The sequence below is a fragment of the Camelus dromedarius genome, chromosome 16, assembly GCF_036321535.1.
Source record: "Camelus dromedarius isolate mCamDro1 chromosome 16, mCamDro1.pat, whole genome shotgun sequence".
In the NCBI taxonomy this organism is placed as follows: domain Eukaryota; kingdom Metazoa; phylum Chordata; class Mammalia; order Artiodactyla; family Camelidae; genus Camelus; species Camelus dromedarius.
The window spans coordinates 44,758,530-44,784,056 of record NC_087451.1 but is presented as its reverse complement, the minus strand read 5'-3'; the positions used below and the strand labels follow the sequence as shown (position 1 = coordinate 44,784,056).

The 25,527-nt window shown below is 49.4% G+C and overlaps 1 protein-coding gene across 4 annotated transcripts in view; it reads left to right on the top strand.

Moving 5' to 3' along the window:
- RAP1GAP2 (RAP1 GTPase activating protein 2) overlaps positions 1-25,527 on the top strand; it is a 176,889-nt gene that overhangs the window by 64,191 nt on the left and 87,171 nt on the right. The gene's annotated exons all lie outside the window — the stretch shown is intronic.

Genomic DNA, 25,527 nt, shown 5'->3' with positions numbered 1-25,527 from the left:
TCGGAGCTTCGCCCCAGACGCTGGCTGTTGAGAAAGCCCAGGCAGGGCATTGGCTGGGTCGGAGGGAGGCTGAGCGGACTTTTCGGACTTCATCTCCAACAGAGGGGCACCTAGTCCTTCACCCCCCATTCCCTGCAATTGCCGATCGCGGCGCCCTCCCCGAAGCCTGCAGCGTGGGTAGCATTGATCCGACCCGGGCAACAGTCCCTGGCTCAGGTCCGAGTGGCCCAACGCGCAGGGATGCCATTTGCTTCTCTGCAACTTGGCTGAGCCCACGAGGTGCCGGCCAGGCTGAGTGAGGTCTACTGGCTTTGCACACGGTGCCGGCAGGCAAGGAACAAGTTTGGAGGTTGCTTACCACCCGCCTCCCGCCTCCATGTCTCTCTGTCTTTGGGATTTTTCTGTCTTTGACAATTCATCTTTCTTGGGTTTACTCTCCTAGTTGTTTGCTCCTGGGTGCTGAAAATCATTCTCTCCATTTATTTCAGAGATAGGCTGGAGGATCTGCGGGGTGAGAGATGTGGGTTTTAGGGTGGGCAAAGGAGTTTTGGGGGCAGCTTCCTGGGCTTCAGCCCCCAGCTGTAGACTTGAGGTCCTCAAGACCCCAGAGAGCTGCCCACACAGGCTGGGACAGCCTCCCTCCTCTGCTGGGGTACATGGGCCCAAAGCTTTCCAGCAACTGGGCTTCCCCAGAGATGTCGTGGGGATTTGGGGTAACCTCTGGTGGCCCTGCTGGATCCTGATTTCCAGAGGAGGTTGGAGTGGTTAGTGCTGCGTTCTGCATTGACAAGGGCTAACACAAGGGCAGTGGAGTCAGAGACGCCTGTGTGGTGACTGGTGGCCCCTGGGCTTGCCCAGAAGCTAGGTGTGCCTGGGAGAGGTGACGGACTTTGAGAAGCTGGCATGGGTCGCCCCTGTGGTGCAGTTGTCTCCCATCCCACCTGTCCCCCTTCCCACAATGTTGTCTAATTTGATGTTGCTCACAGCGCAGGATGAATATCCAGTGAAATAGCTGAAGGTGGTTAAGCATGAAATGACATTGAGTCACCTAGTGAGAAAGTTCTTCCCTTTTCAGTTCTCTGCTAATCCTTGTGATTTCTTCAAGGGGAGAAAGTTTCAGGTTGGTGCTAGTCTGACTTTAACACCTTTTTAACACTTGCTAATCTCTCTTTTATAACAGAGAGAACAGACTTCTGGATAAAGGCCTTTAAATGGGGAATAGTGCCTGCCTACAACTTAGGCTGTTTTTGTACCATTTATTTTTAGGATTGTCTCCTAGCTTTGGCCAGAGGTACTGATTCCCCCTGACCCCTTGGAGTGGTGATATAAGGCATCACTTTAAATTAGATGTATCATGTCACAAGAATGAGTCTATTTAGTAGAAATAGTAGTAAGAGTACAAATGGTATAGAATATGGCAGAAATCCTGGAGGTGATCTAGGAATGGCTGATGCTTGGGGCACACTTGTCAAGCAGAGAAAGCTGCCAGCACGACTCCAGAACTCAGGGCTCCAGGTCTGGGCTCCATCCTCCCCTAGACTTGGATTCTCATCCATTCCCCGCCCTTCAGTGTTTTATCTGTACACAGGAGATGAGCAAGCCAACCCTCTAAAGTCAGAAGGATGTGGGATGGCTGGGCTGAGACAACCTGGGTCTGTTCTGAGGGATGAGAAGGGAGACATGCTCAATAGAAAGGGAGTTGCATCAGACCAACCAATTCCTGTCTCTAAGCGTAGAATGTGTGGTGCGTGGCAAGATCCCCGCACAAGGGCTGGCAGCTCTAGTCCTGGCTCCTCCATTGACTGTGATGTGATAGAGTCTAGGTTTCATCTCCCTGAGCCTCAGTTCCTGCATCCACACAAAGGGTGTGGGAGGCTCGAGGGAGATCAAGCTTCAAGTGAATGAAGCTACATCTGAGAGGTAGTGCTGCATGGGGATGGAGGGGTTTGATCAGAACTGCTCCCATTCTCCTGTCTTTGGGCCCCTGTCCTCAGAAACCAAGGGAAGATGTCTGGTGGTGACAGCCCCACCAGTAGTTGAGACCAGCCATGCCTGGGCTGGAGGCAGCCAGGCAGGTGTGGGCCTGGGTCGAGACAGTCTGGGGGTGGGAGGCTGCAGTGAGGCACAGAGAAGGACCTGGACAGGGAGCAGGAAGGGAATGGCCAGGACAAAGATGCCCCAGGCTCGTGGTACTCGTCTTTCCTCCTGGATGCACTGTCCCTGTCCCTGCAATGCAGGCAGACAACAGTGACCCTCCCAGCCTCTGCCCATGTCCCATTCTTCTGTTGCACCTGCCATCATGATGGTTTTGGCTAGAGACTTAACCTTCCCAGGAAATAGAGGGCTTGCTTTCATGTTGGTGCGAAATGACCTTTGCTTCGTGTGTTGTTATCTGGAGTTTCTTTGTCTGAAATCAGCGCCACGCTCTGATTGACCCTTGCTCCGCAGGCACCGCCATGAGGGAGCCTGGAGCAGGCGGCAGCTGCCAGCCTCTCTTAAGCACTCCCTAAACTCCATGCTGGGCATTAAATTTGCTGAGTTCCGCCTTCCTCCCTCTTCTCATCACAGGGGTCAGGTCCGACTCAGGCCCCCTCTTCATCCTTCCCAGAAGGCCTGATTCACCCATCGATCTTCCCAGCACCTTTAATTGACAGGCTTGTGTAGATAACACTCCTGGCTGTGGGCCAGAAGGGATGTAAGGTACTGTGTGGCTGGCAGTAATGGTCCCTGGTCCTTGTCATCTTTCCACCTTCCCCAGGCCACTTGGAAATATGGCATATTAGGGGCAGGTAGATGTGCCAGGAAGAATGGTAATGACATAGCTATGCCATGGAGACTCTCAGGCATTCTTGGTGGGTCCCGAGAACTGTCCTCAAAGCTCCAGCCTCAGTTTGCCTCCTGGAAAATTGGGCTTAGTGCCCATCAGCCTTGACTTGACAACTCTATTGAGTTGTGGGACAACCTGGAGGTTCTGCTTTTCTTTCCCCACCGTCTTCCAGGGATTTCATCACCTGCAATCCTACAGAAGCAGTGTTGGGTTTGCGAGGGGTTTGACTCTGAGCAGGGTTCAAAGGAGGCACCTGAAAGAAAGCTTCTTTGGAGGAGGCAGTTTGTGAACCCTTGTGATGGAGAGCTCCTTGAAAGCGCTCTGATTTTCAGAGTAGACAGATCTGGTGAAGGAAGTGGTGCCTTCTGAGGGGGAAACAGTTACCTTTGGCAGGAAGGACTGAGGCAGAGGAATAAACTCAGTTAAAATAGGTACCTTCTGAAGTTGATGTGGCCTCAGGTGTAACTTTCTGAACTGGGCAGAGGTCAGTTAGCAGAAATGAAAGAAAAATCCACATCATACAGTGGGTAGTTATTTTGAGACAAACCAACCATGGGGTTTACGAGGAGAAAGATATAAATTCACTCATCATTCAACAGATCATGAATGGCAGGCCCTGGGGGCCAGGAGAGTGAATCTAATGAATCTGATCCCTCTACTGGGGGGATAATGTCTGGTGGGTTGGTCCTGTGTAGGTCATTAGAAAGAGCTCACCCCTAGCTTTTTAGGAAAAAACACTTTTCCTTGCGAAAAATTTCATGCATGCTCAGAGGTGGAGAGAATATTATAATACAATATCTAGTTTCAGCCATTATCAACTCATGGCCAATCTAGTTTCATTTATTTACCAACCTCCTCCCCTACAAGATTATTTTGATGTAAATCCCAGACATTATATCATTTCATTCTGAAATATTTCAGTATGCTTTTTAAAAATAAGAATTCTTCTAAAAAGCTACCCATGATCATACCCCCTAAGTTAACAATAATTTCTTAATATCATATTCAATCTGTGTTCAGATTTCCCTAATTGCCTCATAAAAGTTTCTCAAAAGTTTTTTTGGGTTAGAATTAGAAAATTCAGTGTGATCAGTGATATGTCTGTTTATAAAGGTTTTCCTCCACCCCCCCCCCCCCCATTTCTTTGTTGAAACAACTGGGCTTGCTTGTCTTAGGGAGTTTCTCAGAGTCAGGATTTTGTGACTCTTGTCTCCTGGTGTCATTTAACATGTTCTTCTGTCCCCTCTGTTACTGTAAGTTGGTATTTAGTTTTAGAGTTCTATCAGATTTGAGTGGTTGTTTTTTTGTCTTTTTTGTTTTTGAAAGACCATTCCAGTGGAGGTTGTCCAGTTGTCTGCTTTTGTGATGTTAGCAGTTGTTGATGAATTTGTCCTCAGAATCTGAAGGCTGGTGTCATAGAGGATACTTGGGTTCTGCCATGGGAGAGCTGGTGACAGCGCTGTGCACTGGCTGGACGTGGGGGTCTGAGCCTGAGTGTCCAGCAGTCCTGGCTTTGGAGCCGGGGCCTTGGAGTCCCAGAGTCCCAGGGCTGGAAGGGGCACAAGGCAGGAGCTGAACCACTCCCAGGCCCCAGAACAGACAGCTGCTTGTTCTCTTCTTAGGAGGTGGCTGGGTCCTGCCCTCTGTGGAAGAGCCTGTTACTCACCCTCTCTTGTCTCATGTTTGACCCATTTGGCTGTCATGGCTTTAACGAACAGACATCTCCCTTTACCCAGCTTCCCATTTTGAACCTCACAGTGAGTCTGAAGAATTACAAGACAGAATTTGAGGTATAAATGAGTTTATTAGGTTCCTTCTGAGCCACTATTTTAATCTCCCATTTGGTCTCCTCGCTTCTGGTCCCCCTCACCCATTCTCCTGATGGGTGGCCACAGTGGAGTTTTAAATATCCAAATAAAATCAAGTCTGTCTGCTGCAGAAAGCTCTCCATCAGTTTTCCATTCCGTTTCAAATGGAATCTAATCTCTGAAGCTGGGTCTCCATCTCCTGCCTGGTTCTGTGAACTTACCTTTTACCACTTTCCCCCTTACTCTCTGTAATCAGTGTACTTCTGTTGCAAAGGCCTTCTTTCTGTTTCTGGGAGAGGCCAAGCTTCCTCCTACCCCAGACCCTTTACCCATGCTTTTTACAGTGACTTCATTAACTGGTGCTTCCTCATCATCAGGCTCTCAACTAAAATATCCTCTCCTCCAAAAGGTCTCCCCTGACCATCCAACCTAAGCAGCTCACTCCAGCCGTTATTACTTCACCCTGATTTATTTCCTCTGTGGCACTGATCATTAACTGATATCATCTAGTGCAGGTAATAAAACAGTTTATGGACTGTTCCCCAGGAGGTGAGCTGGCTGAGAATAGGGACTTTGCCTTTTTCACATCTGGGCCCCCCTTGCCTAGAATAGGAGGTGCTCAGTAAATATTTGCTGAATGAATGAATGGCTGCTCAGGAGACTCACTGACTCCCTGGGTGTAACCTGCCCATTGCCTGTTTCCCCGAGGTCCTCTTAATACTGCAGAGCCCACTGACACAGATTTCATGATACCCTTGTCTTGTCTGAGAGTCCCCCCCTTCCCTCTCCTTCCTTCCCTTCCAGAAGAGATTTTTGGAGAGAAATGCACCTGATCACTTGCACATGTGCACTCGCATTGTTATTCCTCTAATGTCTTCCTGCCTCTGGGTGGTTTGGGGACACATAGATGTGAGGGTCCAGGCTGAGTCCAGCCCATCCTGAAGCTGGGGCTGGGCGCCAGGGCCGTCGTGACTCTGGGTTCCTAGATTTCGGGTCCTGGGGCTGCTGTCTCATAGGCTGAGGTGGGCTCCCTTGATTCATGTCAAAGAGGAGCCAGTGGGCGTCTGAATTAGTGAACAGTCTCTATTAGTGAACATACATTTTTTTCTAAATGCAGCTTTATCTCTTGGGAGCCCGCGTGGTGCACAGATGGCTGGTTACCAGGATGTTGCCAAATAGAGGGCTTGCCAGGCCTGCTTGGTTAAACCAAAGAAAATCACTTCTGTGCACATGGGGGTTGCTGAAGGGCTCAGCAAGTTTCTCAGTCGTTTTAAGCAGATGAGGTCCCCCGGTCCCCACCCGCCCCACACCCACTCCACGAATGGAGTTTGTTTGCCTCCTGAGTCCATAAAAAGCAAAGGAGGTAGGCAAGATGATCTCAGGTGGACAAGTGCTTTTTATATTAATGACTATTTAAAAAAAACACATTCTGGCAAGTGAGGCTGGTTTTCCATGTACGACAGTTACATAACATTTTTAAAAAGTAGATTTGTTTCAGTAAAAAATTGCGAGTCAATTAAAAGAAAAGTGTTAAGAAAAGTAATAGTCAGGTGGTACATGGATTTGGGAAGAGTTGGGAAGATGGTGAGGAAATGCCTGTGGTTTAGCGCTGCTGGCAGGAAGGGGTCCCATTTCTCATGTTGGAAGGGGCCCTACAGCACCAGTGTCCCGGGTTATTGAGGATCGAAGGATTGTAACAAGCCAACACCTTCTGAGTCTCATGTGTACATCTATCTTAATTCTGTCAGTTGTTATCTTTGTTTTCCAGCTGAGGGACAGAGGCTGAGAGGTCGAGGAGCTGGTGGGGGGAAGAATCAGAGGTGGAGGACAAGGATTTTAACCTGGTTCTACTGAGGTCCAGAGGCTGTGCTCTTAACAATTATATTGTTTGGAACCCAGAATAAGCACTTATGCAGTGCCCGGCTTCTGAGAAGTGCTTACTACATGCTGCCGCTGTTACTATGAATGTACTGAAGTGTAACATCCATAGAGTCAGTGCACCAGTCCTAAAGGTACAGCTCAGTGACTTGCCACATATGTATCTGCCTGTGTAGACCCACCCGGATCAGATGTAGCACCTTCCAGCATCCTAGCAGTTTCCCTCATCCCTCTCCAAAGTCTGGTTATAATTACTGTGGAGTACTGTATAGCACAGGGAACTATATTCAATAGCTTGTAATAACCTGTAATGAAAAAGAATATGTATATATATGTGTGTAACTGATTCACTATGCTGTGCACCAGAAATGAATACAACATTGTAAATCAACTATACTTAAGTGAAAAAAAAGTTACTGTGGAAGGCAGGCCATTGCCTTGCATCTGGGTGGTATTTGGGGTAGCCTTGATGCATGTAGTAAAGGGAAGTCAGGTCATGAATTGGGATTTCTGAGTGGGCAACCCAGCTCAACCCAGAAGAGGATGGCATCAGACTCCACACTGATTTCTAGGGGTGAGTGAGCCTGGTTTCCCCCTCAGTGAGGACCTGGAGCTGATGCTGTGTTTAATCACTGCCCTTGGAGCAAGGCGAGGTTGAAAAATTGTCACTTGCTTTTAAGCTTATCAGTTATGAACACTGTTTCATGAAGGCTGGAGCTCTGGCCAAGTCCTTTCTGGAGCCCTTTGGGGGTGGGCTGACCCTGCGGGGCCACTTCTCCAAAGGCAGGAGGGAGCTGGCTGTTGGTTAGAGCCGCCCTGTCCCTGTCCTTCCCCTTCTCCCCACTTCTCTGTTTCTTTACTGTCAAGATCTTTACCCACCACACTGAAGACATATGGTAGAGTCAGGGTGCCTTGCTGATAGCTGTCATCATAAGTGCTTACTCTCGAGGCTGAAGCAACTCGTAATGCCCCTGAGCAAGGTGCAGCTCCCACCTTGTTTGCAGGACAGAGCCTTGTAAGGGTGGCGGCAGGACCTCCCTCACTTTTCACTGCCATGTGCTTCAATACCATGCTGTCCTGTCTGCAGAGAGTGGGGACAGCAGAACCACTGGCCCCTGGGAAGAACCCCTGGCCCCTGGGAGTTTGTGGTCTGGGGCAGAGGTCCCTGCAGACTCCTCAGATCTTCGTGAAACCTCTTCTCTGTGCCAGACACTGGTGCAGGCGCTGGGGAGGCAGCTGGGAACAGCACAGGATCAAAACCCTGCCCTCTCTCGAGGGGCTTGTCAGGCCCACAACTGTTTTTTCCTTTTAAGCCGATATTTTTAAATTGGGAGGTTCCATGTTACGAATGTGTATTTCAGTCTCCTCTTGAGAAATCAGAAGCTCTGGCAACATTGGCTGAGCCTGCCTTCCCGCCTGGCACCTACGCTGCCAGCTGCCAGCTCTGTTCAGGGCTGGCGCCCTCCTGCTCACGCCAGCACCCATACCTGTTCCTACCGGTGCCACCTACTCCAGCCCCGAGGGGTTGGATGCACAGTGTGGGAAGCAGGAGGCTCACGATTGGGGAGCTCTGCATGTAATGAACTGAACATGGAGGCTGCGGGTTGGTCCCAGCCTTGCGTGCCCTATGGGTCTCCTTGGTTTGGGGCAGATCTATTGTGATTGGAAATGAGGGATCCTGGCAGCCTGGCTGGGCCCCCTGCAGCGGCTGGGCTGCAGAATGGCCACTGTCAGTTTGCCTGTAGATATTCCTCCTCCCTTCCCCTCCCTAATTACCAGCCCCCTCCCCCCTAAAATTCTGGGAGGCTGGGTTTCACAGAACAAAAACTCAGGAATCCCAAGAGAAGGGACCAGGATAGGAACCTGTATTGAGCTGCACTCTGGGCATGGCACTGGGCTGGCACTTAAATCTCATTCATTTCATTCTCTGCACGACTTAGCATCGTCATCTCCATTTTTCATAGAGGAGAAAACAGAGGTTCAAAAGGGGTGACATAGCCAATGTCATTCAGCTTGTACAGCAGAACTGGGATTCAAACCCAAGTCTGTCTGATGCCAAATTCTAGGCTTTTCTCCCATAGCCAAGTTACTTGACCTCTCTGCCCTTGACTTTCACTAGTCTTTGAAGTGGACTGTGATGCAGCTCAGGTGTATGAAATGTGTACCAGGTGTATGAAAAGGCTTCAGATTATTAAGAGCTGGGACACTTTAGCACATTCTCATTATTTTGTAAGGAAGGGACTGGATAGGTCTCTTGAGTGGCTGAGCTTCTTTTGAATATCAGCCCTGAGCTGGGGGCAGAAAGGGGGGAACAATGGAGCCTAAGGTGGGGGCAGGGTCTGTCCTGTCAGGCTTCAGATAAGCCGAAAGGTCTCTTGGCTGCTGTCCTCACTAATTAGAACAGAAATTCCCACTCCTCCATGAGAAAGGGAAGGTCTGGGCTCGAGCCCGGGTTACCCGTGCCATCTGTATTTCACTAGAACATTTATTTTAATAAGATATTTAATCCTGAGAAGCAAAGGCAGAAACAGTGTGTAAATCAGGAGGTAGCTGAAGCAGGCTGTCCGAAAACCCCATCTGCAAATGTGCCAGAAAGGGCTTTTGAGTGTGACATCCACAAAGGCCAGTTAGTGAGAGCTGAGAAGGTCTCCCAAGGGCACAGCCACGTGGAGCAGGACACAGGCCGTGGTGCGAGTGATGGGAACAAGGCCACCTGGTTTTCATGTCTCAGTTCCCCTGACCTCTCCCCGCTTCTGGAAGGTGCTGCCACCCCCCACCCCCCTGCAGCATTTGCCCTTTCTTTCTCCTCCATAAATGCAAATGGCAGACAGCAGTCCTGCTTCTAAATGGGTTGGGTTCCAAATGCTCATCTGTGCTGTTTCAACTCACTTCCATCAACATGCGTGCAGCGCCAGATGTGGCCCAGGCCCTTGGACGACAGGGTCCAGGAGGAGAATGAGACCCTCTCCCTGCCTCTACCATCTATGCTCCAGGAGGAGAGGCCAGACATGTAGTGTGAACCTCAATACAGAGGGTGTTCAAACTGTGAGTTCCAGTTTCCCTATCTGTGAAATGGGACTAATGAATGATTACCACTTGTTCTTTAATGGAATTATTCGTGTAAGCAAAAATCTTACTCGGCAATTCCATGCCTAGGTGTCTACCTCAAAGAGTTGAAAGCAGGGACTCAAACAGTTATTTGCACACCCATGTTTATGGCAGCATTATTCACAACAGCCCAAAGTGGAAGCGACCTCAGTGTCCTTCAGCTGATGAATGTATAAACAAAATGTGGTCTGTCTGACTGATGGGATGTTATTCAGCCATCAAATGGGATGGAATTCGATACAACATGGATGAACCTTGAAAACATTATGCTCAGTGAGCTAAGCCAGACACAGAAGGACAGAGATTCTGTGATTCCACTTCTGTGAGGTACCTGGAATAGGTAAATTCATAGAGACAGAAAATAGATAGAGGTTCCCAGGAGCTGGGGTGGGTGAGGAGAGTATTGTTTAATGGATGCAGACCTTCTGTTTAGGGTTCTGGAAGCAGCTCTAAAGACGGATAGTGGTGATAGTTGTGCAGTACAGAACTGCACACTTAAAAATGGCTAAAGTGATAAAAGAAAAAAAAATCTTATTCAGGACCCTAAATTATAAAGCAGATAAAAGTGTTTCCCTGGGTGGAGATGGGGTGGTCTGGTGGGGGTGGCTCTAACCCCATCAAAACTGAGATGGGTCTGCAGCCAGAATGCCTTGGGGACCCCAGGGGAGCGATGGCTCTTCCTTCCCTAGCAGTCCATGTTCTGACATTGAGGGGTCCCCAAGGCCTCTGTCCCACCCAAGTTTTGCTCCAGATTGATCGTCCTGCGTTGCTGGAGAAGGTCACCCCGGGGCGCTGGAGAGCCTGGGCCACCTCATGCAAGCCCTCCTTGTAGCCGGCGTTTTCTTTTCCTGCAGCCAATGGCTCGGGACAGGTGTTGGTTAATGCATTCTGGGGCTCTCCTTGGAGGCCGAGGGCACTAGGTGTGGGTAGGTGGTGGCTGGGGGCCATGAGGGAGGGGCTCAGCATGGGGTCCAGGAGGAGCCTGGAGAGTATTGGCTCTGTGCTGAGCCTGTGGCCACATGATGGAGGGTTGGGGTTTGTGCCCACAAAGTGGACGCCCTCAGTGACCTGCCAGCCAGGCAGCTGCCACCCCTGTGTGCGCTGACCATGCAGAGCAGGCATCTCTGTTGCCCCTGACCACTGCACGTGCTCAGAACCTTCCTGTGAGTGCTCTCTCGGCTGCTTCTTGCCAACCTGATTTTTTAAAGAAATGTTTTATATTTTTAAAATCCATGTTCCTTGCAGAAAATATGGAAAATGCAGAAAAGTACAAAGACTAAAATAAAAGTCATCTGCAATCCCAGATGGGAGATTTGCAGAGATAACCACTATTAACATTTAATATATTTCCTCTGGTCTTTTTTTCTATCCAAACGCATACCCTCCCACACAGTATATTTACATCTGCATCTACATCTGTTTCTCTGTATTATAACCCAAGAGGGATTATACTTTATACACAGTGTATTAATCAGGGACTCCTGGGGACAAGTGACAGAAGCCCAGGCTGAATTAGCCAAACAAGATTGGGGGATTTATTGGCTGGCATAACCCATCTGCGGAAACGGCCTCAGGAACAGCTGGATCCAGGACCATGAACAGTCTCTCTTCCTCTCTGTCTCTGGCGTCTTTGTCTCTCTCTGTGTTGGCTTCATTCTCTTGGACTGTCTCTCCCCATGATGTTGGAACCATGATTGCAGACCACTGTGGGTTTACATCTTAACCTCTTTCCCTCCAGAGGGAAAAACAGCTCCTTTATACCAGCTCCAATTAGATGAATCCCAGGTAGGTGCTCTGATTGGCCTAGATCGCATGCCCATCTCTGCATCAGTCCCTGTATGGGGATGGGCTTGGGGAACTGTGATGGCCCACCCTGGGTCAGGTGCTCATTCCTGTGGCCAGTGTGGGTATTATGACTACAAGAGTCCTTTCCCGTGGGAGAGGATCAGATCACTGAAATAGGGGTGGGGAGTTTTCTTAGCAGAAGAAAAGGTAAGAGTGAGTTGGACAGGTAAAACCACAGACAGAAGCTGCTTTGGCATTGGTTTCAGACACAAGGGCTACCACAGTGTGTAGCGTGAGCACGTGGGTCCTCATTCTTGTACCAATTCAATGGGAGATCAGTTGGTACCACCCCATAAGCAGCATGGCTTGCAAACACATGTCATCATTATGCATGCATATCCCCTTTGACCCAGGGAACCACTTTTGGGGAATTATCTAGCATGTAGGTTTCCACACATGTGGAATGATGTAACACTAGGTCAATTCACCGCAATATTGTTTGAAATAGCAAAACACTGGAAACAACCAAATGCCTATCAATCTAGAACTGGCTACCTATAATAATAATTACAATTTTACATTCATGCCTGGGCTACTATGTTACTTAAAAAAGAATGGTGAAGCTTTCTATGTAGCTACGGAAAGTTCTCCCAAGATATTTTGAGTAAGGAAAGCAAGGTGCAGAACAGAATATATAATGGCTACCTTTTGTGTAAAAAAGGAGGAAAATAGGACTCCATCTTTGTATCAATTTATATTGCATAAAGATGCTGCAGAAGGATGTGTAAAAACCATTTCATTTCATGGGCCAGGTGGGAACTGAACAGGTTGGGACAAGATTAAGACAAGGCCTTTCACGCTATACCTTCTAATAATTGTTGGCTTTTGCAGTACACCAATGTATTACTCATTCAAAAATCAACAGATCAGTTTCCTTGGGGGGTGATGAAAAAGCTCTGGAACTGGAACTTTTGTGGTGGTGATGGTTGGACAACATTGTGAACGCACGTACTGCCACTGAATTGTATACTTTAAGATGGTCAGGATAGTAAATTTTATGTTATGTCTGTTTTACCACAAGTTAAAAAAAGTAAAAAAAGACCAAAAAAAAAAAAAGCTGGAAGAAACTGAAAACACATGGCATAAGGGTTCTGAGTCAGACTGCCTGGGTTCAATTCCTGGCTTTCTACTTTCTAGTTTTATGGTTAGATAGATTACTTAATTTCTTGGAGAATCAGTTTAGTCATTTGTGAAGTGTGAATGATAAAAGACTGTATTCTGAGAACTGGATGAGAGGTAAAGGCTTTAGCTGGGGAATTGTGGGCCTCCCTGTGGGTTAGTTACCCAGAAAGATGAGGATTGTCAGGGCTGCCCAGGTTAGGCTCCCTCCTTCTGGCTAGTTGGGACATTTGCATTTTAATAGAGACTCTTGAAGAGTAAAAACATTCCTTACTCAAAGGGAGGAATGGTTGGAATTTTAGAAAAATTTATAGCTCCCAACTGGGGAAAATGAGGTCTTTTCTTTTCCTGGGCAGAGTTAAACTTTTACCTAGGGCTCACCTGTGGCCCCAGGTGGTGGAGTTGCGAGCTAATGGGAAGGAGAAGAGTTGGGCCCGGAGAAAGGAGAGCTGAGGTTCAGACCCAAGATTGACAGAGTGAAGGTCCAAGCCTGGGTTTTGAATCTGGAGGAAGTGAGACAGCTCATCCACCAACCAAGAAATGGTCCAGCCACTCCCGCGGCCCACCTTGCCAACCTCCCTCAATCCCATATCCACCTCCAGCTACTGCTTTCTCTGGAAGACTCCTGGCTGTGCTCCCCACCACTGCACAGTGCTGCTCTGGTTACCTTTGTGCCCTGCACTTAGAGTCATTTGACACCGCTTAATACTCCCTCCTTCTTAAAGTGCTTGCCTCTTCATTTTGCTCATGTACACGCTCCTGCCTCCCCTCCATCTCCTGACCAGTCCATCTCAGTCTCATCCTCCTTTTCCGATTTGGACACGTGCCTGGGCTGGTCCCTCAGTGATCTCCCCTTGCATGTCTGAAAGGCATTCCAAACATGTGCGAAGTGGATTCCCCGGTATCTGTCTCTCCCACTCCCCTAAACTCAACCTTCCTGTAGTCTTCCTTGTTTTAGTTGCTTAGGCCAACATTCTTGGAATCATCCTTGACTTCTCTGTATTGCCCTTATTCCCCCCCACCACCCTCCATCCCCAGTCCAATCTGTCAGCAAATCCTGTTGGCTCTACCTTCAAACTGCATCTAGAGCTGGACCACTTTCCGCCATCTCTGTAACTGTCATTCTAGTCCAGCATCAGTTCTTGCCTGGGTTATTGAGGTAACTTTTTAGCTGGCCTCCCTACTGTCACTCTTTGCCCCCTTACCGTCTATTCTCAACACTGCAGCCAGAATGATTCTCTGAACCCGTAAGTCAGATCATGTCTCTGTTCTGCATACATTCGTCCCTCCATGGCTTCCCATTTCCCTGCAGTGAAAGCCAAAGTTCTTACCATGGCCACAGGCTCTGCGTGATCTGCCCCCTATGATTTCTCTACCCTCAGCTCCTATCCTTTCCTCGTTACTCACTCCACACCAGTCACACTAGCCTCCATGCTGATCTTGACCAACTGAGCTATGCTCCTTCCTCAGGACCTTTGCACTTGCTGTTCCTTCTCCCTGGAATGCTTTTCCCCCAGATATTTTCATGGAATGCTCCCGCACTTCCTTCAGGTCTTCTCTCAAATGTCAGCTTCTCATTGATGTCTTCTCTTGATAACCTGATCCAAAGTTGCAAACTTTTATCTGCCTTTTTTTTCCCAAAGCATTTGTCACCACTTCATAAACCTCATGTTTAAAATTTTTACATCATTCAGTATTTATTATCTCTTTTCCCCACTAGAATATGAACTCCACGAGGGCAGGGTTTGTCTATTTTGTTTTGGCTTGACCCATCTCCGTACATTCAGATCGTGCCCCATGATGGCTCTTGCTCTGAATCCCACCCATGCATTTAAGCTGGTCTCTTGTCCATTCACTTTTCCCTTCTCAGCTGACGGTAAGCACCCTGGGGGCAGCATAATGGCCCATCTGCCCATCCATGTGCTCTGTTACACTTGGGTCCTTGAGGCTAGGTGGGTGCTGAGGATTCAGCAGGAGTGAGATAGGCCTGGTCCCTGCCCTTCATAGTCTGGTCAGGGGAGCTGGGGAGCATGGCCTTTTGGGGGGGCAATCAGGGGCTGAACTGGCAGCTCCAAGGGCAGTGAAGCCTATTCTGAGCTCCCAGGCTTGGGGGGAAAGCACTTCCTGTCTGCAGGTCCCTGGGACGCCCTGGGAACGGAGACGTTTCCTCCAGGCTTGCCACCTCTGTGGGGGTTCCGGGAGGACCCAGAGAGACCTGGCTCAGCCTTTGTGGATGTTCCTGCCCCAGGCCTTGGCTCTGGATGCTACCCAGCCACCTGGGGCTTCTCCAGCTCTTTGGCCTTTTAACTGATGGATTTTGGCCGTAATGGGGAGGGAAGTGTCCTATATCTAAAAGCTTCCAAAAGCTTCCGTTTTCTCTCTTCCTCTTCTCTCCACCCAGTTTGTCTTTCCTTTCTTTTCTCCCCTCTTTTCTCTCCTCTGCCCTATCCTTCCCCCACCAACTGCTGTTCTGTAAATTTGTAAAACAAACACATTTAAAAGAACCCAACTCATTTACCTAGTCCCTCTGCAGCTCAGAGCAGGATAAAGCTGCTGCCTCCCTTGGGAGCTGGCTTTTGAGCTTTGGGCATTAGTCAACTCTGCTCCTGTGGCCTGGGGCAATGGACAGAGAGTCCCACGGCCCTGCCATGTGGCCTGGGGCCTCGTCAGCCAGGCTCCAGAGGCTCTGACCCAGATAGCCTGGTGGATGGCCTTTTCTCTACTCCGAGCTCACCTTCTGGTCTGGAGAGGGACTCCGAAAGGACAGGCAGGATGGCTTCTGCCAGCCTTTGAGCAAGAGCAAAGCTAGGACAGGCTACTGCAGTCACCCCTGGTCAGTGTGGACCGACTCGACCCCTGCCTGCTGTCCTCTCCCAAGGGAGAGCCGGGGCTGCAGGGATGATTTTCGGGGACCACCTCTACCTGATGGCTTGTGTTCCTGGCCTCAGCGGACCCAGGTGAACCATGCAACAGCCCAAGTGCTGCCCCAACAGACACACAGTTGAGTCCTGGTGGAATTTGTGGTTCAGCACTGCTGGAGGTGGGGGTTAGGGGGTACTGTCAGGAGCCCAGGGTGTGGTCCTTGGAAGCATGCCTGGAGTTTACCCTGCAAGTGAGAACCATCCTCCCTTGGCAGCACGCTGACTAAGCAGGGAGAACCAGGCGCAGTGATTCTGTGCTTTGCTGTGGGAAGGCAGCTATCCTTTCCTTCATTCTTCATTCTTTTTTTCCTTCATTCACTCCATACATAAACCGGAGAGCTTGGACCCCAGATCTTCAGTCAGAATTCCTGAGTTTGAGTTCTGGTCCCTCTCCTAACTCCCTGTGAACCCTTTAGTAACTCAGTCAGCCTTCCCCGGGCCTCAGCTGACGCATCTGTATGTAAGATGAAAACCTCACTCCTTGCCCGATCATCTTCACCAACCCCTGCTTGGCAGAGAAGGTGACGATAAATGTCAGTGCAAATTGGTATATGAACGTGAGGTCTTAGTATTAAGAGTCAGTTTTGAGGGCCTGTGTGTATGAATACTGCCCTGGGCCCTGTGGGCTCTCCCAAAGTGACCAGACAGTCCTCGTCCTCAGAGCACTTACAGCCTGGTCTGCAAGTAGACTCGTTTCTTGGAGGATGTGCCTAGAAGGTTCTCATCATTCTTCCTCATGGGGCACTGACCTGTCTTAGACCTCAAGCTCTTCAGTTCATCCAACGGATAGTTACAAGTGCCTGGAGGAGCGGGGCATGTGCCAGGGCCTGCTGGAGGCCAGCAAAGGGCTCGGGTGCCCTACTGAGTCTCGAAGCTGTGCCTGGCTTTTCTTGCAGAAAGATCTGTGTCCTCTCTCTTGGTTGCCCCTCCCTCCCATCACACACACTAAGTCCCTATTTCTTGCATGATTTTCTGGCTGGCCTTAGGAGCAGCCTCCTCCTGTCACTCTTTGGTCTGGCCATCTGGGACAGGGAGTAGATCTGGGAGGGGACGACAGAGGTCCTGGGCAGAGACCCTTAATTCTCAGTGGCCCCAGCTGACTTCCTGCCTTGTGGGGAGAATCATGCCATGTCTACAGACAGACCCTTCCAACGTTATTGACATTGATGCATTATCTTGTCACTTAAGTGACCAGGGCAGCTGGAAATGATTCAGCGGGAAGGCTGGGACGGCAGCCTTTCTCAGCCCTGATTCCCTGTGGCAGGTGCTGGGTCTGCTCTCTGGGGTCTAGCGCGCTCTGGTTTGATGAGTTGCATCAGAATTGCAGAAAGCAGATGTGGCAGGGCCCATCCTCACCCCCAGTCCACTTCAGGAGATGCCTCCGGATCCTTTGAATTTGTTCCCCATGAGTTCCTATTAATATTTACAACCAAAAATGTGAAAATCAGAAATAGAATGATAGTCTCTCACTAGTGATGCCCTTCGAAACAATCCAGAATAGCTTATTTGTAGGTAAAGGGATATTTTTATAGGCATTTAGCAAATGAAAGGTAACTTTCTTTTAAAAAAAAACAAACTCATCCCTGGCCCTTTTCCCAAGCAGCATTGCTTCTGGACCTCAGATTGACGTAGGAGGGAACCTCTTGGGCTGCCCTTTCCCCAGCAGAGGGTTTAATGAGTGATCCCAGTGCGCCGGATGCCAGCTCTCAGAGGCCAGGGCTTCGGGGCTGCATGGCTGCGGGGTGAGGAGTGGGATTGATGCGAGGCCTCCCAAGCAGGAGTGCCACAGAGGGGAGCCGTCTGCAACTGGACCTCCAGGGTCCCTTAGAAACCCCAGTTTTGCCTCTTACTTGCTGTAGGACCTTCCATAAAACACTTAACCTTTCTGAGTCTCGGTTTCTTCTGTAAAATGACAGAATAATTTTGTATCTATCCCATAGGGTTGTTGAAAAGATTAAATGAAGAAATGCATGTAAAGAGCTTTGCATAGTCCTAAATGTGTACTGTGTACTATGCATATGTACTGCGTAGATATGCTACGAAATACATCTTAGCTGGTGTTATGATGAGGATGAGGGTGATGATGAAAGATTCTTCTTTTCTCTCCACTATCCACGTCCAGAGGAGTAATCCAAGGTCAGAAGCAGAATCAGTTACCAGGGGATGACATGAGCTTAGTAACAGATCTCACTGGTGGGGAATGGGTTAATGGGTTAACTGTGTCTCAGACTCTTGAGCAGGGGCTGAGGTCAGTCAAAGCCACAGCAGTGAACAGCTGGGATTGCTGTCTCCTGCCCCACCCTGCTCTAACCTAGACCTCTAGCTCTGGAGGTCTAGAAACTCCTCACTTCTTTACTCATTCTTGGGTTCACTCAGTGCCAGCCACTGTGCTGGGGGTGGGCCAGTGGACAGGGTGCATGTTAGAGACTGGGAAGGGGCCAGGCAGGGGTGGCCCATCAAGGCCTTCTGTTCGCACTGATTCAGGAGGTGGGGCTGGCCTGGGACGTAGGTTTCTGCTCATCACTTGGGGATCTCGGTTATCCAGGGGTGCTCCAGGCTGCCAAGCCCTTTTTCTGATCCTTCCAGTCCCAGAATACTGCCAGCATCACAGCGAGATTCCAGTCTGCCCCTCGGGGCTCTTACACTCATCTTATTCTTCCTTTCTTGGTGTCCATGAGAAAGAAGCCAGTGCTGGGAGGAGGGAGGAGGTTTGATATTGCTGGGTTTGGCTCGTCTGCATTGGGTTCTGCAGGTGGGGTTAGAGCCTGTTGCTGGTGAGATGAGGCTGCTGCCCCCGGCCCTGTGGGCTGAGTCAGCTGTGTTTGGGTGCTTGGCCCCAGGCGGATCCGCCTGGCCCTGGACATTCATCTCCCAGTGATGCAAGAATGAGGGTGGGCCACGTGTCCTGTCTTCGTCCTGGAAAACAGTTCCGAGCATTTGTCTTTCTAATGAGTGCAACTTTCGCAGATAGGGGTTAATGTTATTAATTGAAAAGACCAGACGTACTTACCCTGAAATGCTGTGATCTATCCGCACTGCGGCTATCATTTAGCTTGAACCAATAATGAAAATCCTTCATCTGGTATGTCACCACGTAATAACTTATTCAGAAGAGTTAATGATTAAGAGGCAGACTCTTGGAGTGATGGCTTCGCTGGGAAGTTGGTCTGCTCTGTGATAGGGTGATTTTCACTGCCAACAGACTGTTGGGTGGTTTCTTAGCATGGATGTTTAAATGCACCCTGTGCTGGCCACTCTTGAGGGTGAAGGTGGGGAGGCTCTTTCTTCCCCAAGTCTTACCAGGAATTCACCCAAGACCTGGGGCCACTTAGTAAGCAGTGTATCCACAAGCACCATTTTTTGATTCAATTCAATAGTCAAGGTTTACTTCTTACAACTATGTAAATATTATTTATTGTTGAGCCAAGGGAGATGCTATAATTGTGTTTCCCTTCTTGTATAACCTTTTATTTTTCCTGGAGTTAATGATCAACTCATATCTCCCCCATCAGCGCTGTTTTCTGTGTACCTATCTTTATTTTTCTATTTTACTATTTTTATTTATTTTACTATAATTCCTTTAATAGTTTTTCCCCCACCAAAAACTTATACCCATTAGATATCCTTGTCAGTTCTATTCTATCAGGAGACCTCATTGCCAGAGCTCTCTGATTTCGACTGGGCCGCTGCTTTTTAGTAGTGGCCTTCCAAGAAAGGGTGCAAAGTGGTAAATTGGGGGGGGGGGGAATCTCTTGCATATTTCAGAATATCTTTATTCTGCTTTCCCACTTGGTTGGTAGTTTGCCTGGGTATTAAATGTTAGTTTGAAAATAATTTTCCTTGAGAATTTTGAAGGTATTACATCATTGTTCCCTAGATTCTAGAATTGCTGTTGAAAAGTTTGATGATATTCTGATTTATGTTCCTTCGTGTGTGATTTTATTTTTTCTTTCTGGAGTCATTGAAGTTTTTTCATTTACCCTGGTGTTCTGAAATTTACTGACACTGGGGTGGATCTTTTGTCATTCACTGTGCTGGGTACTCGGTGGACCCAGAGGCTCAGGTCCTTCCTTCAGCTCTGGAAACTTATTCTCAGATAAGTTTCTCCTACTGGGGTGAAATAACAGCCATTTTTTAAAAACAATTTTATGTATGTATGTATGTATGTATGTATGTATGTATGTATGTATGTATGTATGTATTTATTTAGTAGAGGTAATTAGGTTTATTTATTTATTTATCTTTAGAAGAGGTACTGACTGGGAATTGAACCCAGGACCTTGTGCACACTAAGCATGTGCTCTACCACTGAGCTATACCCTCCCCCGCAACAACCATTTTTTAGTGCTCAGATTCTGTGGGTTAGGATTTCGGGTAGGGCACATTGGTGATGGATGGCTTAGCTCTGCTTCGCGATGACTGAAACCTCATCTTGGGTGGCTCAGATGGCTTGACGTGGTTGGGATGCTCAGATGGGGCCGTATGTCTGGGGCTTTGGCTCTGGCTTTGTTCCTAGGTTCTTCTTGTGGCATCTGCTGGGGCTGAAATGTCCAAGTTGGTTTCTCCACTTGCATGGACTGGGATGTCTGGAATATCTGGCAGCTGGCTGGGTGTCTCTCTGTGCAACCTCTCCATGTGGCAGCCGTAGCACGGTGATCTCAGGCTAGTCAGACTTCTTACATGCTGGCTTGCTTTCCCTAGAGCAAATGTTCCTGGAGATTGAGGTGGAACCTTCAAGGGCTTCTATGACTCAGCCTTGGAAGTTAAGTAATATTATTTCTTTCCCATTCTGTCGGTCAAAACTGAGTCACAGGGCCAGCCTGGATTCCTGGTGGCAGCAGGGAGGGTACAAGTGCATCAGTACTGAGAGGTATGCTCGTCTGGAGGCCAGCTTGGGGACCAGCTGCCCTCACTCCTCACTCTCTTCTTTGTTACCTCTTTCTGGAAACTATTGGTCAAAGATTGGATCTTCTGATGTTTTTATCTTTTCTCTTTCATTTTCCATATTTTTGCCTTTTTGTTCTACTTTTGGGGGGACTTCCTCAGCTTAGCCTGGCAGTCATATTTCTGTTTCCTAAGATCGCTTTCTTTCCTGATCATTCCACTTTTATAGCATTCTCTCCTTGTGTCATGCATATAAAATCTTGTCTTATATCTGAGGCTATTACTTTATAGTATGTCTTGAAGTTTCCTTTGGTTCCTTGCATCATCTGTTTCCTTCAGGTTCCTCTTGTTTATTTTGATGTCTCTCATTTATGTTGGAGGATTTCCTCAAATGCCTGGCCATTGAGTGAGGCCCTGGAAGTGGGTTGGGAGCCCATGCACTTGGGGTGGCGTGCCACCTGGGGGCTCCCATGCAGGGTGTTGGGTAGTAAGCTGCCCTTCCCGTTGGAGGAACCTATATGTTGTCTTTTCTCAGGGATGGTTCAGTTTCTCCTAGTGGTGGGGCCTGGGGAGGTCATGTGGCTGGTGAGGAAGTGAAAGGTTAGGGTGGTGAGTGGGGTCCAAAGGCCTAGTGTCTTAAGTATCAGACACTCCCTCAGGTCATCCATCCCTGGTCCTTCTTCCAGGCACCTGTAATCTCTTGTAGGCTGAATTTTCCTCTTCCGTTGCATTTGCTCTTATCAGTTCCCAATTTGTGTTTTACCTTAAAAAAAAAAAAAACAACTATGACTTTAAGGGTTGAATAATATTCTTATTTAGAAGAAGCAAAATAAATGCATATGAGCAGTCTGATATGTTCATCTTAAAATCTCAACAGGCTTAAGACTATCTCTGTCTCTATCTCTACATCCATATCCATGTTTCTATCCACCTCTCCTAAAGGAAGTGTGAGAGAACTTAAAGTTATTATTTATTGTGGTCCATGTCCTGCATCCAGACTGAATCATGAAATTAGCGCCTGTATCCTTGCCATCCAGGTCAGGAAATACAGGCTGGGAAAATGCTGATATTCTGTGTCTTTGCGACTCCACGGTTTTATGATTTTGATTCTGAAGCTTTCTGGGGCCTTGACCTTGTGAGCTGGCCGCCTTTGCTCTGACCATGATGTAGCTCCCTCAGTTGAGGCTGGGCAGTGCCAAGCAGAACTGCTGACCACGTGAGGGAAGCTGCTCACTCAGCAGCTTTCAGGTGATGCAGTGCGTTAGGGGCTGGATGTCACATACACGTAGGTTATTTTCTAAGCGCTCAGAAAATGGAGCCTCCTGTACTATGGGGTGACTTGCCCACCATCACTTCCTTGGCGCTCGCCTGGTCCTCGGCCTCCATACTCCATTCCATCGGGCGTGGTCCTCCCTCTCACCTCCCTTTTCCTGCCCCGCTGAGGGCTCCTGTTCCTTTTTGCTTTGTCAGCCCTACCCATTCTCCCTGGGGGCCCTGTCTCCTCCCGTGGCCTCAGCCTCTTACACCTGTCTCTCTGTTTAGGCTGCAGTTCTTTTCTGATCCCACCTGAGGCTCCTAAGCGGCAGCACATCCAGAACAGATGCTTTATCATCTGCCGCTGCAAACCCAGTTCTCCTCTGTCTGTGTCGTGGTTGAAGCATCGCTCAGTTTGCTGAAACCCAAGTCTTTCCACATCTTTGGCTCTCTTCCTCTTTTTCTCTCGGTACCAAATACTCTTAATTTTGCCTCTGAAATGCCTGATGGATTTGACCCTTTCATTTCATTTTTGTGGCAAAGCAGAGCGAGCCCCTCTGGTGCCGTTCCTCCCTGTGCCCCTCCCCTTCCAGTCCCTGTGTCCTCTGCCGCCTGGAGCCTTCCAGCAAAGCCCTGTAGGTCAGCCACCTGCCTTCCCTGTCTGTGCAACCCTTTGCCCGCCAGACAGAGTTCAGCACGCTGGTGCCTGTTTCTGCAGACCACCTTCACTGCTTCTGTCATGTCTGTGTGACACCTGTCTCTGTTACTTAACTGAATGAATTTTTATTTTTTTAGTTAAAATTTTTCTTTTCTTTTCTTTTTCTTTCTTCTTTTCTTTTCTTTTTCTTTTTTTCTTTTTGCTTATTATGAACAAGACTGGACATTTAAAAAAATAATTTTTATTTTTTTAAACTTTTTTTTTTTTAATGGAGGTACTGAGAATTGAACCCAGGACCTTGTGCATATTGATCATGTGCTCTACCACTGAGCTATTCCCACCCTTCTGGCTGAAGTTTTAAAGCTTGAATGAACTCGTTTTAAGAGGCAATGTTATGTCATTACCATAAAAGGAAGACTAGCGGGGCCTGCCATACATAGAAGGTCACCGTAAAAGATCAATAAATAACTATTGCAATAACGAGCACCCCAGATCACCTCAGTGCCAGCAGGGAAGCGTGCCCCTCACTCTGGGACAGTGCGATGTGGATGCTTTTCCCAAGCGGGCTCTAGTTTCCCCCACCCCCTGCCCCATCCCCCCAGGTGGGTGGCACAGTGGTTAGCATTGTGGGCTATGGAGCCAGACCGCCTGGGTCCAAGCTTTGCTCTGCTGCTTTCCAACTGTGGGAACTTGAGCAAGTAACTTAACCTCTCTGAGCCTCAGTTTCCCCATCTGTGAAGTGGGTTAATTACATTTGCTGCAAAGGGTTGTTGTGAGTATTAAATGAGAGAGGCTCTGTGAGTTACTTCCGACAGTACCTAGTACACCCCGAGCACTGCTGGCTAGTCTCCACTTTTCCTTCTTGAGGGCTTGCAAGGTGCTAGGTGTATGTTTCCTCCACGTACACATAGTGCTCCTTGCTCTCGCTCCTCTGTGCCCCTGTTCTGTGCCTTTCCCTTCCTCCTTCTCTCTCAGATGTTGCTGGCCTTTCCCTCCAGGTCTGGCTGAGCTTTCACCTCCTCGGTTGCCTTAGCTGATCTCCCACCTCCTCGGTTGCCTTAGCTGTTCTCCCAAGGAGACCTGGCCCGCTCTTCCCTGGGTCCCCACGGTGCTTTATCCTGTATCTATTTTAGCCCATAACCCACAGCGAATGTTTGGCACATGGGTCTTTCAGGTGGGCGTCTTTGCATTTTCACTTCTCCCACCTGGATTGTCTTCTCAGATGCTTGTAAATAATACAGACGTCACCGCCCACACTAAGACACACAGTCCGTCCTTGGTCTCGAAGAGCTCGAGCTTAAAGCATAGGGGAAGGTCCCAGCCCGCAGCCTCTCTTCAGATTCTGCCCTGGCGCACGGGCTGGGGGTGCTGGCTCTCCCACTGTCGTGGGAAGGAGCCATGGAATTGGAGTCAGAGATCTTGAGGTTGAGGCCCAACTCTCCAATCTTCTGACCCTGTGACCCACAGGCCCACATGGAACCCCTCTGAGCCTCTGCGTACTCACACATGAACCCAATGGCATCAGTCAGTTCTAAAGCTCGTCTGTTTGGTAAAGGCTTGTTTTCCCAGGAGTGTGGCGGTTTGCCTGTGTGGGTGGGTTGGTCCATCAGCAATGAGATGCAATGCAGGGGGAGGCCCTATCACCCCCAACCGGGGGCCACAGCTGGTTCTCACGGCTGGTTTGCCCTGTCGTGACCTGCTCCTTTTGGCTCCTGCCCTTTCTGCTGCCCTGGCACAGTGTAGGGATTCGGGGTCCTGCAGGGTTATGCAGTGCCATCCTCCCTGGCGCACCCAGAGAGAAGCCAGCATGATCTTTGCAGCTGCAGGCACGGAGCATCGCCCAGGCCTGCCCTTCGTCCTGTGCTCGGGCCTGCGTCAGAGTCACACTGGGCACACCCCCTGCAGAGCTCTAGCCCTGGCCCTGGCCATCAGTGCACCGCTCCAGGGGGCCCCATAGAGCCCTGGGGCCCTGCCCCGCCTCCCCCCTCACACAGGGCCCTGGCGCTCATGCTTTATAAACATTTGTCCATAAACCAGCTGTGCTTCCTTGCGTTCTTCCTGAGACGTGACGGGCCCACTCCCTGCATGCTTGTGCCAAGGTGACTGGGGAACTGTGCCTCTTCTCAGGAGAACAGGAGAGAGGCTTTCTGTGGGGTTTGGGCATCTCCCTCTGCCTCTTCAGGCCTCGGTGTCCTTGTCACCGCGATTAGGGTGTTGGGGTGGCTTCTACTGGTTTCTCCTGGGGCTGCTGGTCTCTGCATCCATGAACCCTGAGATTGGGTAGACATGGTGGGGTGGGGTGGGGGTTGCATTCCTTGGGGAGTTTTCAATCCTCAAAGGTTCAGAGTTGTGCCCGGAATCTCCCAGGTCCTCTTAGAGTGTGCTCAGGGGTGGGATGTGTCACCAAAGCCAGCCCTGCCAGTAGCTGACAGGTGAGGAACACCTGCTCCTTCCCAAGGGGCTCTCTTAGGGGGACCGGGACTCAATCCTTCCACCTGTTGGAGCCTCTCATTCCTGAATCCTGTGCTGCCTTCCCTCCCTCCACTCCCTGCCCACTTGGCCGGTCTGGCATCCTTCTCCTCATCCTCACTGGCCCCAGCCCTGCACGGACATTAACATCCTCACCTCTGTGTCTGTCCCCTTGGGGCTTGGAATCAAACCATTTGCACAAACCCAGGACCTGGAGGCCCACACACAGTGATTGGACCTTCCTGTCCAAAGTATGTGGGCACCCACATTCCCCCAGCGTTGATGCCTTTGCCTCCTTTTGGCCCTCTGGTTGGCTTTCTGCCTTGACACCCCCTCCACCATGCCCACTCCTTCCAGCTCACCTGATGGCAGCCTTGGCAACGACAGTGGCAGCTGGGCAGTGTGTTTTTGCCACGACCCGTCACTGTGCTGAGTGCTTTGTAGGCCTTATTCATACCACCCAGTGAGGTGAGGATTACTGTACCATCTTACAGATGAGGAGGCTGAGGGGCAGAGAGGCCACCTGGCCAGGGTCACATAGCTAATCAGGGGTGGTGCTAGAATTCAAATCCAGGCCTGTTGGACCATTAACACCATGGCTTTTGATCCACTGTACACACTGCCTGCTCGCCTTCCTCGAGGCTGGAGCCTGGCCCTCTCCTCCAGCATCTGCCAGGCTGTCCTGTCACGATGGACAGAACTTCTCGAACCTGTTTTCCAACCACGGGGTTGCCCTAATGCTGCCGGCTGCTAGAA